Source organism: Stegodyphus dumicola, chromosome 3 (assembly GCF_044657685.1).
Source record: "Stegodyphus dumicola isolate Sdum_Otavi_A_Nest chromosome 3, ASM4465768v1".
In the NCBI taxonomy this organism is placed as follows: domain Eukaryota; kingdom Metazoa; phylum Arthropoda; class Arachnida; order Araneae; family Eresidae; genus Stegodyphus; species Stegodyphus dumicola.
Window position 1 is genome coordinate 13,964,186 of NC_140770.1, and position 12,334 is coordinate 13,976,519.

The following is a 12,334-nucleotide window of genomic DNA, read 5'->3' on the forward strand; positions in this document are numbered from 1 at the left end:
TTGTGCAACAAAGAGAGCAGGAGTTTAAACAACAAGATGTGCAAAAGCTAATTGATCAGGCGCTTAAAACCTCGGATACGGCAAGAAATAGGCAGAAACTTTACTATGATAGAAAACGCCGTGAAGCAGATTTTAAAGTTGGGGATAAAGTATTGAAGCGGAAATTTTCTTTATCAAGTGCCCCAGACAATTTTATGGCAAAGCTAGCTCCAAAGTTTGAAGGCCCCTATGTAATTCAGGAAATCAAAGGGGTAGTCTTATGTCTTAAAAACGAGAGAGGGGAAATCTGTAAAGCAAGTCCCGACCAGGTGAAAAAATACTATAATCCAAATGATTTTGAAATCCTTAAAAGTTTCTTGCAGGACTCAAGTCTAAACGAAGTAGAAGAATCAGAGACTACAACAACTATTCCACCACCCAAGAAACAGAGAACTGAAGAGAGACCTAGCACTTCTACAACCCAGACATCAGTATCAAAAAGAAAAAATAATTTTCAAACTCCAGCGTTTAAGAAAAACAAAAATACAGATGCACCGGGTAAAGAAACCGTGGTAAAGAGAAAAACACCACCTACAAAGGATAGCAGGAGAAATTACACATCAAGGAGAACGCGCACACGGCCACAGAGTCAGGTGCCAGCAAGGCCGCCGGTTCGGAAACTGAAACGCCAGCAGGAGGCACAAAAATACGAGGAACAGAAGAAATTCAAGAAGGACTCCAGACCGGAGGACGTCAAGACCAGCCGTCCCAGGCAGAAACGCAAAGGCCAACAACCAGACGATTACTCTGTCAAGAGGCCAGCGTGTAGAGGACGCAAAAGAAAGAGCAACGTGGACGACACTCGGAGATCAATAAGGAGAAGATTGACATCCATGAAACCTCTAACTTGGGATCAATTTTGCCAAAAACGGATGACGGAGTTTCAAGCATCGAAAACTCAAAGATAAGTTAAAACCTTCTATAATTTTTTTTTTCTCTTTTCTTCCGAAATGTTATGCATAAGTACGAAGTTCTATGTTTTGACGAAAGTCAATATGTCTCGGTTGAGACTTAGTTTTGTTTTACTTTATTTAGCTAAGGCAAAAGTATTATTTTCTTTAAGTGTAAAAGCTAAAAACAAGCATTTTCTGTTGGTCGAAAGACTAATTCTGTTATGTTAAAGCCAAAATTTGGCCGGAGATAAAAATAACTTCGTATTCTTGTATTAATAAGAATTTTACTTTCAGTGCCACCAGCTTGGCGAAGAATGAGTAAAGTAAAAATTTATTTTCTCTTATTCATTTTATGGTAAATTGTAAAAAGCATATGTATTAAAAATTTGTAAATGTATGTAAATACTTGAAGGTTATGTAAAAGTAGAATTTAGTCTAGAAGCATAAAATTGTAGATGCTAAAAGTGAATGCTTAAAAGCCATGAAGTCAAAATTTAAGTATTAAACTGTAAAGTCATGCTTTAGAGCAAAAGCCTGCATGTTTAAAGATGAATGAGGGGGAAGTTAGAATGAATGTGTTTTGTAAGGTTCTCCACCTACATTTGAATTTTTAAGAATATTAAAGTAGCTCATTGAGTTGTAGAATGTCGAGTAAGGTGTGTCTATTTGGTCGTTGAATTCTAACAAATCATGGTGGTTAGGGAAAGTGTTGTAAGACTAAAACACGAATATTCCCGTTTGACACCACACACGGTGGAGAGCCAGGGTAAAGTTAAATTAATGCTTGAAAAATTGAATGAATGTGAAGTAAGCAATAACTAAGAAAAACGAATCGTTTAAAAACAAAAATTTATTGTGTCAAGAAAGTGTAAATTATAATGTATGTAGAAAGATACTGATACTTATTCCTTCCAGATGCTGGAAGGAAAGACCAAGATTGATTGATGAAGTCCAGGAAAAGTTGCTGTAAGAAGAGAGCTTTATAACGATCAACAAAATTTTAGATACAATTGGTTACATAAGATTTTTTTTTTTTTTTTTTTTTGTGTAAACGAGGTTCTCGCCAGTTAGTTCAGAATTAGAGAAACTTACAACAGGTCGTTTGTAGGACCTGCTTCCAAGTTTTCCAAATTCTGGCAGCGGCAAATGTAGGGTTTATATTTATTTTAACTAACATTTATTTTAAGTTTAAACTATCTTTCCTGTCAAGCCTTACTTTCCCCTGGAACTGCCAATGCCAGAATATGTAAATTTTAGTAGAACGCGCAAGCATTCAAATTATCAGCGGAAGTATTATGATTTAAATAGAAGGAAACGAGTTCGGTGTGTGATATTCTTACTGCACGAGCGCGGAGGTAGTTAGCGAGAATTGAAGAACCCCGCGTTGCGGCCTATGTGCTTGGCGGGAAGTAGTGGTAATCGTTCCAGTGAGCTTCAAGTCTGCTGAATTAGCAGCGGTATTGTAAAACGCGGTGAGTTAGTTATTTTAGAGAGCCTCGTAGTTAGAATCTTGTCTTTACTTTCTTTTCAGGTTATTATTTTTATTTGACTGCCAAGTTGGCACAGTCTGTAAGCGTCAAGAGGACGCAATTGTAATTTATTACGTTGAATAAAAAGGGACTTAAACCCTTCACAAGGCTCTATCTTTTATACAAGTTTTCACAGTCACCTCTTGGTTGCGTGCAAGTTGGAGGCGCGCAACGTTATAATATATATATTAGATTTATATATAGCATTCTTCTAACACAGGTATTTTGACACAAAATTGGACTTTTTCTGAAATAACATATCAATTTTTTCCCATATTTCACTTATACGACTTAAATTATGCCTAGATGTTAAATTTTGTATTTTTTGGTGAGACATTTATGGGGAAATTAAAAAAAATTTTCTTGCCGTATTTTTGTCAGTTTTTCTTAATTCATTGTAGCCTGCTGACTTTTGTAATTCATTGTAACCTACTATTTTTTTTTTTTTTTTTTTTTTCCGTTCATGCACGAGAGGGGAAAAAAAGTCCATTGTTCATTCTTTCAAATAACTTTAGCAAACTTTTTAAACCACATTTTTGTTATTATTGTTTATATTAAATACGCCAAATTTCAAAACGTGTCAGAATGTAAATTAACATATATGTTAGGAAATTTAAATAAAAAAGTACAATTTTTTGCAGATATGCTTAAAAATACATCTACTTTAAGATGATGTTAAATTTTTTAGAGCTTATAATAGAAAAAATTTTTTATATAAAAATTATTTAAAAATAAAAATTTTTAAAATAAAAAAAAAATGTCAATTATATTTGGATTAAGCCTAAATTTTGAATTTTGGAAGAAGGAATCAAGTCAGTTTAATAAAAAAAGGGATATTAATAAATACATATCAAATTCATTTAACATTGAGGATATGTTGGTATAATTTGAGTCGTAGAATCGAAATATAGAAAACGATTGGCATGTCATTTCAGAAAAGTCTGACTTTGTGTCAAAATACCTATATTAAAACAATTCTATATATAAATCTAATACATATCCTATGTTGCACTTTCGAGACATGAAAAACGCAAGTTGAATTTCATCAATTGGCCCAGTAGAGCAGGAGATGTAGAACTGTCCCTTTTTTTTGCACAGTGTACATCCTCTAAACATGCTGCAGATATTCTAGGTACTATGTACCGCTCAGGCAAAGAAGGCATCTCCAGCAGTTGTCCGAAGAGCAAGTCACATGGTTACCGAAGATCATAGCCCAAAATAATTTGTGTTGGAGAAAAACCAGTGCTGTCATGAATGACAGTCGTGTACATTAACTGGAATAAAGCAGTTTTTTTTTTTTTTTTTGTGTGTGTGGGATGGTCTCAGTCCTTCTAGATATAGGATAAGAATAGAGAGAGATGGTTCAACATTGTTGTACTTAATTGTTGTGGAAAAATCCCCCAAATGATTTATGTATCGCCGTTAGAGGGCGCTTCGCTTCGGAAAAAGAATGTTAGTTTTTTAGTTTGCGATGTAGTTAGTTAGCAGTGCACCATCGATGCAATCCAGGTTGCTTTGTAAATAAAATGATTATTTTTGTAGATTGTTGAAGTATTTGACTTCATTTAGAATTAGACCAATCTTTCGCCAAATGGTGCATCTTTGCCGAGAACCTTTGGCCAATTTAGAAGTTTGTGTTTTTTAATTTTGGATATCATTTTATGTGAAGACAGCCAAGGTAAGCCTGTATTTTTTATTTTGATATAATATGGAAGATCTTATTGCTAAACTGAAATCGAAACAAAAGGTATTGAGGACCGGAGTGTCCAAGATATTAAAGACAATTGAAACCGAACTGAGTAAAGATGATAGAGGTATAAATGTAAATGTATTAGAAGAAATTTTAGACCAGTTAAACGAAAAATCAAAATCCTTGAGCAATTTAGACACTCAAATAGAGCGAGAATTAAAAGTCGAAGAGGATGAATTCGAACTTGAAATCTCATCCGTTTTGGAATATGAAGAGAGAATTCAAGTGTGGCAGTTTAGAGGAAAGAAAAAGTTGAAACAATTGAATAAGCTAGAAAATTCGGACAATGCAAGTAGGGGCATTTCTAATGAAACCGTTAGAGAATCCCAAAACGAAAGTAACAAATTCACTCGTCTTCCAAAATTAACCATCTCTAAATTTTATGGTGATCCTTCGGATTGGTTAGAATTCATAGGTCAGTTTGAAAATGCGATTGATAAAAATCCAAATTTATCAAAAATAGAAAAATTAATTTACTTAAAAAGCTTTCTTGGTGGCTCAGCCGCCAAAGCTATTTCTGGTTTCACTCTCATCGAAAATAATTACGAAGCTGCTATTGAACTGTTACGTTCCAGATTTGGTCAAACAAACATCTTAATTAATTCACATTCAGGACAACTCTTAAGTACTTCACCTGTTAGAAATCCTAATGATATAAACGGATTAAGAAAACTTCTCGATCACGCCGAAGTACAGATAAGAAATCTTGAAGCATTAAAAATAGACTCTGATACCTACGGAAATCTGTTGACGCCTTTAATTTTAAAATTACTTCCTAATGAATTCGTTTTTGATTATGGCCGAAAAATTAAAGACAAAAATTCGGATTTAAAAGGTCTCTTAGCCTTTTTGAGGAACGAAGTATTCAGTAGAGAACATGCGGCTTCTGTTAATTATAACTCTAGAGAGAAATATTCGCGATTGGAAAAGCATTTGCCCTTCAAACACAAACATTCTCCAGCCATAACGAGCAAGCCGTCTACAGTTGAGTTATTAGCGGCGTCATCCGAATCGCAGTGTCTGTTCTGCGGGAACACAAATCGTAAATATGCGGATTGCAAAATTTTAAGTGTAGAAAAGAAAAAAGAGATTTTAAAACGTGAATCATGGTGTTTTTTATGTTTGGGTCAATTTCACCGGATTCAAAATTGTAAACAAAAAATAAACTGTGCCTTCTGCTTTAATAAACACTCGAAAGCCATTTGTTATTCATTCCATCAGAAAAAAGATAATGAAAAACCTGAAAAGAAAACGCCGGATTCGAGCGTTATTTCCACTGTTTCGTCATATAATTCCGATGAAAATAGATCTAATAAAATATTATTACAAACGGCTTCTGCATTGATCCGAAATAATGATAAATCTGAAAATGTCAGAATTCTTTTTGATAATGGCTCAATGAGATCTTTCATAACTAAAGATATATCTACTAAAATGGAACTTCCAATTGTTAGAAAAGAATCACTTTCTGTTTATTCCTTTGGTGATAAAACTGCATTAGAAAAAACCTTTAATGTTGTTAGAGCAAAACTAAAAAATGTTAGCGATCCTAATCTTAATATATATATTGAGCTTCTTGAAACCGAAAATATATCCAATACTGTTATCTCCCCTCCAGATTTGAACTTTGCTAAGAAAAATAAAATTTTACAAAATTTACAATTAGCAGATTGTTGTAGAAAAAGTGACAAAATTGATATTCTCATAGAGGTAGATTTCTACTATTCTATAATTACTGGTAAAATTAAAAGAATTTCAAGAAATGTAGTAGCCACAGAATCTTTATTTGGGTGGTTTTTGCAGCGTAAAGTAAATAATGATCATAGTGAATTATTAACTATGAAAGTAATAGTAAATTAAAACTTGATATCAGATCAGTTACAACAGTTTTGGAAGCTAGAAAACTTAGGTTTGGTAAGTGATACTCAAAACGACAAAACTGTTGATTTAGAAATTATGAAATCTTTCAAATCTGATATCAAGTATAAGAACTGTAGATACCAAGTAAAATTACCTTGGAAACCAAATTCAAAACATTTAATGGAAGATAATAGGGATATAGCACTTGAAAGATTTAAGGAACTGAGTAACAAATTTAAAATTGATAACTCTTTGTTTGTTCAATACACAGAGGTTTTAAAGGATTACGAGTTAAAACATATTATTGAACCAGTTCAAGAAGACAATCAAAATGATAAAACCCTATTTTATTTACCTCATAGAGCAGTCATCAGAAATGATAGAGCAACAAACAAACTAAGAATAGTTTATGATGCTTCAGCCCATAAACCAAAAACACTCTCTTTAAATGATTGTTTATATACTGGAAGGAACCTATATCCTTATATTTTTAATTCATTGATAAAATTTAGACAAAATTCGATAGCCTTTACAGCGGACATTACACAAGACATTCTTACAGATAGAGTTAAATGAAGAAGACAGGGACGTTACACGATTCTTTTGAAAAGATGATCCTGATGATAACAATGAGAGCTTGAAAATCTTTAGATTTACAAGAGTTTTGTTTGGAGTAAAATCTAGTCCCTTTCTCCTACCTGCTACTATTAAGCATCACCTTAAAAAATATTCAGAAATATATCCTGAAACAGTAGAACTCTTAAACAACTGCCTGTATGTTGATGACATTATTGGTGGTCAACAAAATTTGGAACAAGCCCTGAAAACAAGTTTAGAAATAGTGAACATTTTCAATGAAGCTAGTATGTCACTACATAAGTGGCATACTAATTCCAAAGAACTCAGAGATATTTGGCATCACAAAGAATTTTCGATGCAAGAATCTCCTAAAGTTGTCCCGATCAAAGTGTTAGGAATTAACTGGGATACGGATAATGATAATTTTTATTTTGACACTCAGCACTTGACAAATTTCATTTTCTCATCAATCAACTCAAAACATTTTCTATTGCAAACCGCAGGTCGTATTTTTGATCCTGTCGGATTTTATGGCCCTTTCACTATAAGAATAAAGTGTCTGATTCAGGAAATCTGGTCTGCCAAAATTGATTGGGACAATCAACTGCCACCTGATCTTAGTTATAAATGGAAAGCCTGGTACGAAGAAATTGAAGAACTGAACCACCTCAGAATTCCCCGCTACTATTTAGAAGGAATATTAGATGCAGATGTGAAACAAATAGAACTAAATAGCTTTTCTGATGCTAGTTTGAAAGCTTATGGATGCATGGTATATCTGAGAATAGTTTTAAACAATGGAACTTTTCAAACAGTTTTTGTTACTTCCAAGAGTAGAGTTGCACCTCTGAAATCCCTTACACTTCCTAGATTGGAGCTTTTATCCGCTAGATTGAGTGATAAAATCGTAAAATGTTTAAAATACGAAGTAATTCCCTTCCACTGGGGACTGATTCTCAAATAACGTATTTTCGGATTCATGGATCTCCTGAAAGATTTAAATCTTTCATCAGAAACAGACTTTATGAAATTCAGAAACTAACTGAAAGCAATAATTGGCATTATTGCTGTGGGAAAGATAACCCCTCCGACTTCATATCACGAGGAACTACTGTTGCTAATTTAAGAAATTGTTCACTTTGGTGATTTGGACCAGAATGGTTACAAAACAAACGTATAGACTGGCCAGTTCAACCGAAGTTTGACGTGGGAAACGATAAACAACTAGAACTCTGTAGTAAAATATCTGTTTATGACATTGTTGTGAAAAGAGATGATCAACTATTGGATATAACAAAATTCAGTAATGTGCTGAAATGTCTCAGAATTATGGCATGGATTAGACGTTTCGTTGCTAAGGCAAGAAAACTGCCTGCTAATAGTGGAACATTAAGTGCTTCTGAAATTCAGAACACTGAAATATTTTGTGTTCGTAAAGCCCAGATGGATTTCTTCACACCTGAAATCAAGGCTCTTCAATCTTAACAAGTCAATTTCTCGAAGCTCTGATATATTCAGCTTGGCACCTTTTCTTGATGAAAATAAAATTCTTCGAATTAAGGGAAGATTAGAAGAAACCGAATATACGGTTGACGAGAAGCATCCAGTTCTTCTTCCTAAAGATTCCAAATTTACTGAATTAATTGTAAAAAGGGAACATAAAAACGTTCTGCATGCGGGAGTTGCAGCAACTTTAGCCAAACTACGACAGAAATTTTGGATTCCTAAAAGCCGTCAGTTAGTAAAGAAAGTCTTAAAGAACTGTTTAATTTGTCGGAAATATGCAGTAAAACCAGCGAAACAAATGACGGCTCAGTTACCTAAAGATCGAATTGTTGAAACTCCACCTTTCTATGTTACAGGCGTGGATTTCACAGGTCCAGTTTACATCAAGTCTGGAAACGACATTCAGAAATCATACATCGTATTGTTTATTCGTATCATACATCGTATTGCGCTGTTACACGAGCGTTACATCTAGAACTCATTTCCAATATGTCTGCAAACAAATTCATTTTGGCTCTCAGACGTTTCATTTCGAGAAGAGGAAACTGTCGCACCTTTTATTCAGACAACGCGAAAACTTTCAAATATGCTGCCAAAGATTTACAGTATTTTTACAGCATAATTAAAGGTACAGACTTTCAAAATTTTCTAGCAAATGAAGGCTTGACTTGGAAATTTATTGTCGAGCTTGCTCCATGGTGGGGAGCTTTTTATGAACGCCTTATGAAAACCATAAAGGAACCGTTGAAAAAGATATTATGCAGAGCTCAACTGAATTTTGAAGAATTTATGACTGTGTTGACAGAGGTCGAAAATATTGTGAATAGACGTCCTTTTGTAAGGATCTTAAGTTTTACTAACGTTTATTTTGTTTTAAATCTTTACTATCACTTCTTATTTTCTACTTCCGGCCAGAATTAAAAGCTTTAACTTATTTATGCAAATTTGTCTTGCGAACGCCAAGTACTTAAGTTGTGGCTTTTTGCCAAGCAAGAGAGAGGAAGGAGCTATTAGAAGCAGGCCGCTTGCCATAGTAGTTTTACTCAGTTGCTGGTTGCCTTCAAGGCCAGAGGTTTAATCCTCTTGATAATTTTAAACGTATCGTAGTGTTAGCAGTTCTCTGTACTACATACGGCTTTTTGTTAATATACGGCCAATCTTGGAGTTAGGCACTTGTTTGAATCATCTAAAGTTAGTTTAGTTAGAGTTTACTTACGTTCAGACCACAAGTGGTTGCTCTCTGTATTCCAAAGTCCGGAAATCATTGTAAAGAGAGAAAAATAAAGGGTTTCGTATACCCTTCCTGTGTATATTGTCTACTTCCCAAATTTATTGAACATAGCTTTAGTAAGCTTCCTGTTCCGAGTCAGGACAGTTGATGTTCCCTAAGCAAGTAAGGAGGAACACAGAACCTGATACTTTGACCTACGATTACAACGATTTACATGAACCTGAACCGCTTGCACCGGCTGATTTTCTATTGATCGGACATAAGGATGAATATCCGTATAACTTTGCTGAGATCCTGAATAACTCTCCAACAAGAAAGAGTCTAATAAAACGAAAACAATATCAGACAACACTTATAAAACAGTTCTGGAAAAAATGGAAAAATTAGTATCTTCTTGAATTAAGAAATGCTCACTTCTTCGGTACACCAGAAGCCAAGAAAAATCTTAAAATTGGTGATGTAGTTTTACTTGAAGGAACAACTAAATCTAAGTTCCTCTGGGATTTAGGTCGAGTAATTCGTCTTCAAAGGGGTTGTGATGGTCTTGTACGATCATGTGTGGTAAAAACTAAAAAAGGGGACTTTAAGAGACCTGTGCAATTGATATACCCCCTTGAACTATCAGACTGAAAATGAACTAAATTTGTAACCTTTTAATTTTATTTCTTATATTTCATGTTCACTAACATTAATTTTAGATAATTAGTTTAGTTATTACTAATAATTTACTGTTTGTGATTTGAATTAATATTTATGTATTGAGTAACATTTGAGTTGATGCAGTTAACTATATTTGTTTATTTTACAGAATTTGCTTTTGCAGTTTATATTTACATCAGTTGAATGTACTTGATATATAAGTTGCTTTCTTACATTTTTATTATTTGTATGCTGAAATAGTGATAATTTTTGCAAAAATTATCAGGTGGGGAGTGTGGAAAAATCCCCCAAATGATTTATGTATCGCCGTTAGAGGGCGCTTCGCTTCGGAAAAAGAATGTTAGTTAGCTTGTGACGTAGTTAGTTAGCAGTGAACCATCGATGCAATCCAGGTTGCTTTGTAAATAAAATGATTATTTTTGTAGATTGTTGAAGTATTTGACTTCATTTAGAATTAGACCAATCTTTCGCCAAAATTGTAATATGCCAACCAACTGAGGATGTGCTTTACATCCTCAGTTGTTTGAATTTTTTGTATATAAAGAATTTTAGTAATCCTTTACTATGTAGAGTACCACCATGAAAAAGTGTTTGTTTTTGGCCATTTGATTAACATATGATATACATAATGGTGTATTATGTAATGTATTCATAAAATATAAAATTAATAGTTATCTCTGTTTTTAGGCCATAATTATTTTTATATATATAATTATTTTTATATAATTTGAATACATAAGGTCCATGTGATTAAATTTTGTACCACTGGTTTTATGTATCATTAAAACCATTTCGTTCAATTATATATAAGAAAAATTTTTCTTTAAAATACATGTGGCTGAATCTTAATGCATGTCACATTATCCAAACCAACAAAATTGGCATTTCAAATACATATATTATGTATATTTGAGTACAGATGGTGCTTAATATGTTAAAAATGACAGGTGTGAAACTTATTTCATTAGTCAGAGTGAATAAGAAGAGGCATTCTAAATCATAAAATGGAGTTTTCAGGTAGAACTTCTGCAGCAGTTGAAGCTTCTTGATTATGAATGGCATATATTTCTGGCCATTTACTAAAGCAGTCCATGACGACTAGGATGTACTTGATAGTTTAGTTTTATGTGGTAAATGTGTGAGAATATCAGAATAATATTTTCAGATAGTGCTCCTATATTGTAGCACTGTTAATATTCCTCACTTACGTGTCTGCTGGACTTTTTGAGCTTCACGCACATGACGGGATTTGCGCCATTTTTCTACGTCTGCTTTGGATTTGTCTCAACAGAAATATTCAAAAATTTTATGTAATGTCTTCATTACATCAAAATGATTTGCATCAGCCTACTGTGAAATTCTGACAGAAAACAAGGGACTCAAGATCTCAGTTAGATTAACTGTCATTTAAAATTTCTGGCATTTAAGCACTTTTGTCATTAGCTTCCCTTCTGCTGTAGAAAATTTCTTTTCGTAAGTGGTGGGAATCCTGTAAAGCCAAATATTTTTTTTTTTCAGCAGATTAAAGAATACTTTTTCTGATCAGCTGAGTTTTTCACTTCCATTTTCAATTAATTCTATTAATGGTTTCAATTCAGTATCTTTCATTTTGGCCTTTCTAATCCTTCACTATCCCAGAGATCAATCTCTGATGTTATAGAGTTAATTTGTCTGATCACTGGGGCTTCAAAGCTATACTTTTTCTTGGCTTTCGAGCAATGTTTTAACTTTTCTGCACCAGGTCTTCTTGAAATTGCATTATTAATGAAATACCAAGTTCCTTTGCGATGTCGAATTTCCGGGTCATATTTCTGTAGCTGCTGTATCCATTTAATTACTTGACTCTCCAGATTTTCAAAATTAAGTAGCCAACTTAATAAATGGTTAGTGTGTGACGAGAACTTCCAGCCGTAGAGATAACGATGGAAATGCTCTACTGCCTTAACAGCTCTAACCCAAAAGACTAACAGCTCTTTTTGGGTATTACAATAATTTCTTCTCAGCTTTGAGAGGCTTTTGATAATATAGGCAATAATATGCTTTTGGCTATCAGTTTCTTGTAAAAGACCAGCTCTATTCTCTTCATTGTGTGCATCTATATTGAGAATAAAGTCATATTCAGGTTGGGAATAAGCTAATGCAAAAGTGTAAATCGAAGCATCTGTCAGGGTTTTAAATGATCTTTACTGTTATCAGTCCACAAGAACTTTGAGATGGTGTAAAGAAAACCTATGTGTTTAGAGAAACCTTTGGCAAATCTTCGATAGTAAATTCAAAGCCCAAGGAA

At 33.6% G+C, this 12,334-nt stretch overlaps 1 protein-coding gene across 2 annotated transcripts in view; it reads left to right on the top strand.

Annotated features, from left to right (window-relative positions):
• Positions 1–12,334, top strand: part of LOC118191337 (DNA excision repair protein ERCC-8-like) — a 53,140-nt gene that overhangs the window by 22,079 nt on the left and 18,727 nt on the right. The gene's annotated exons all lie outside the window — the stretch shown is intronic.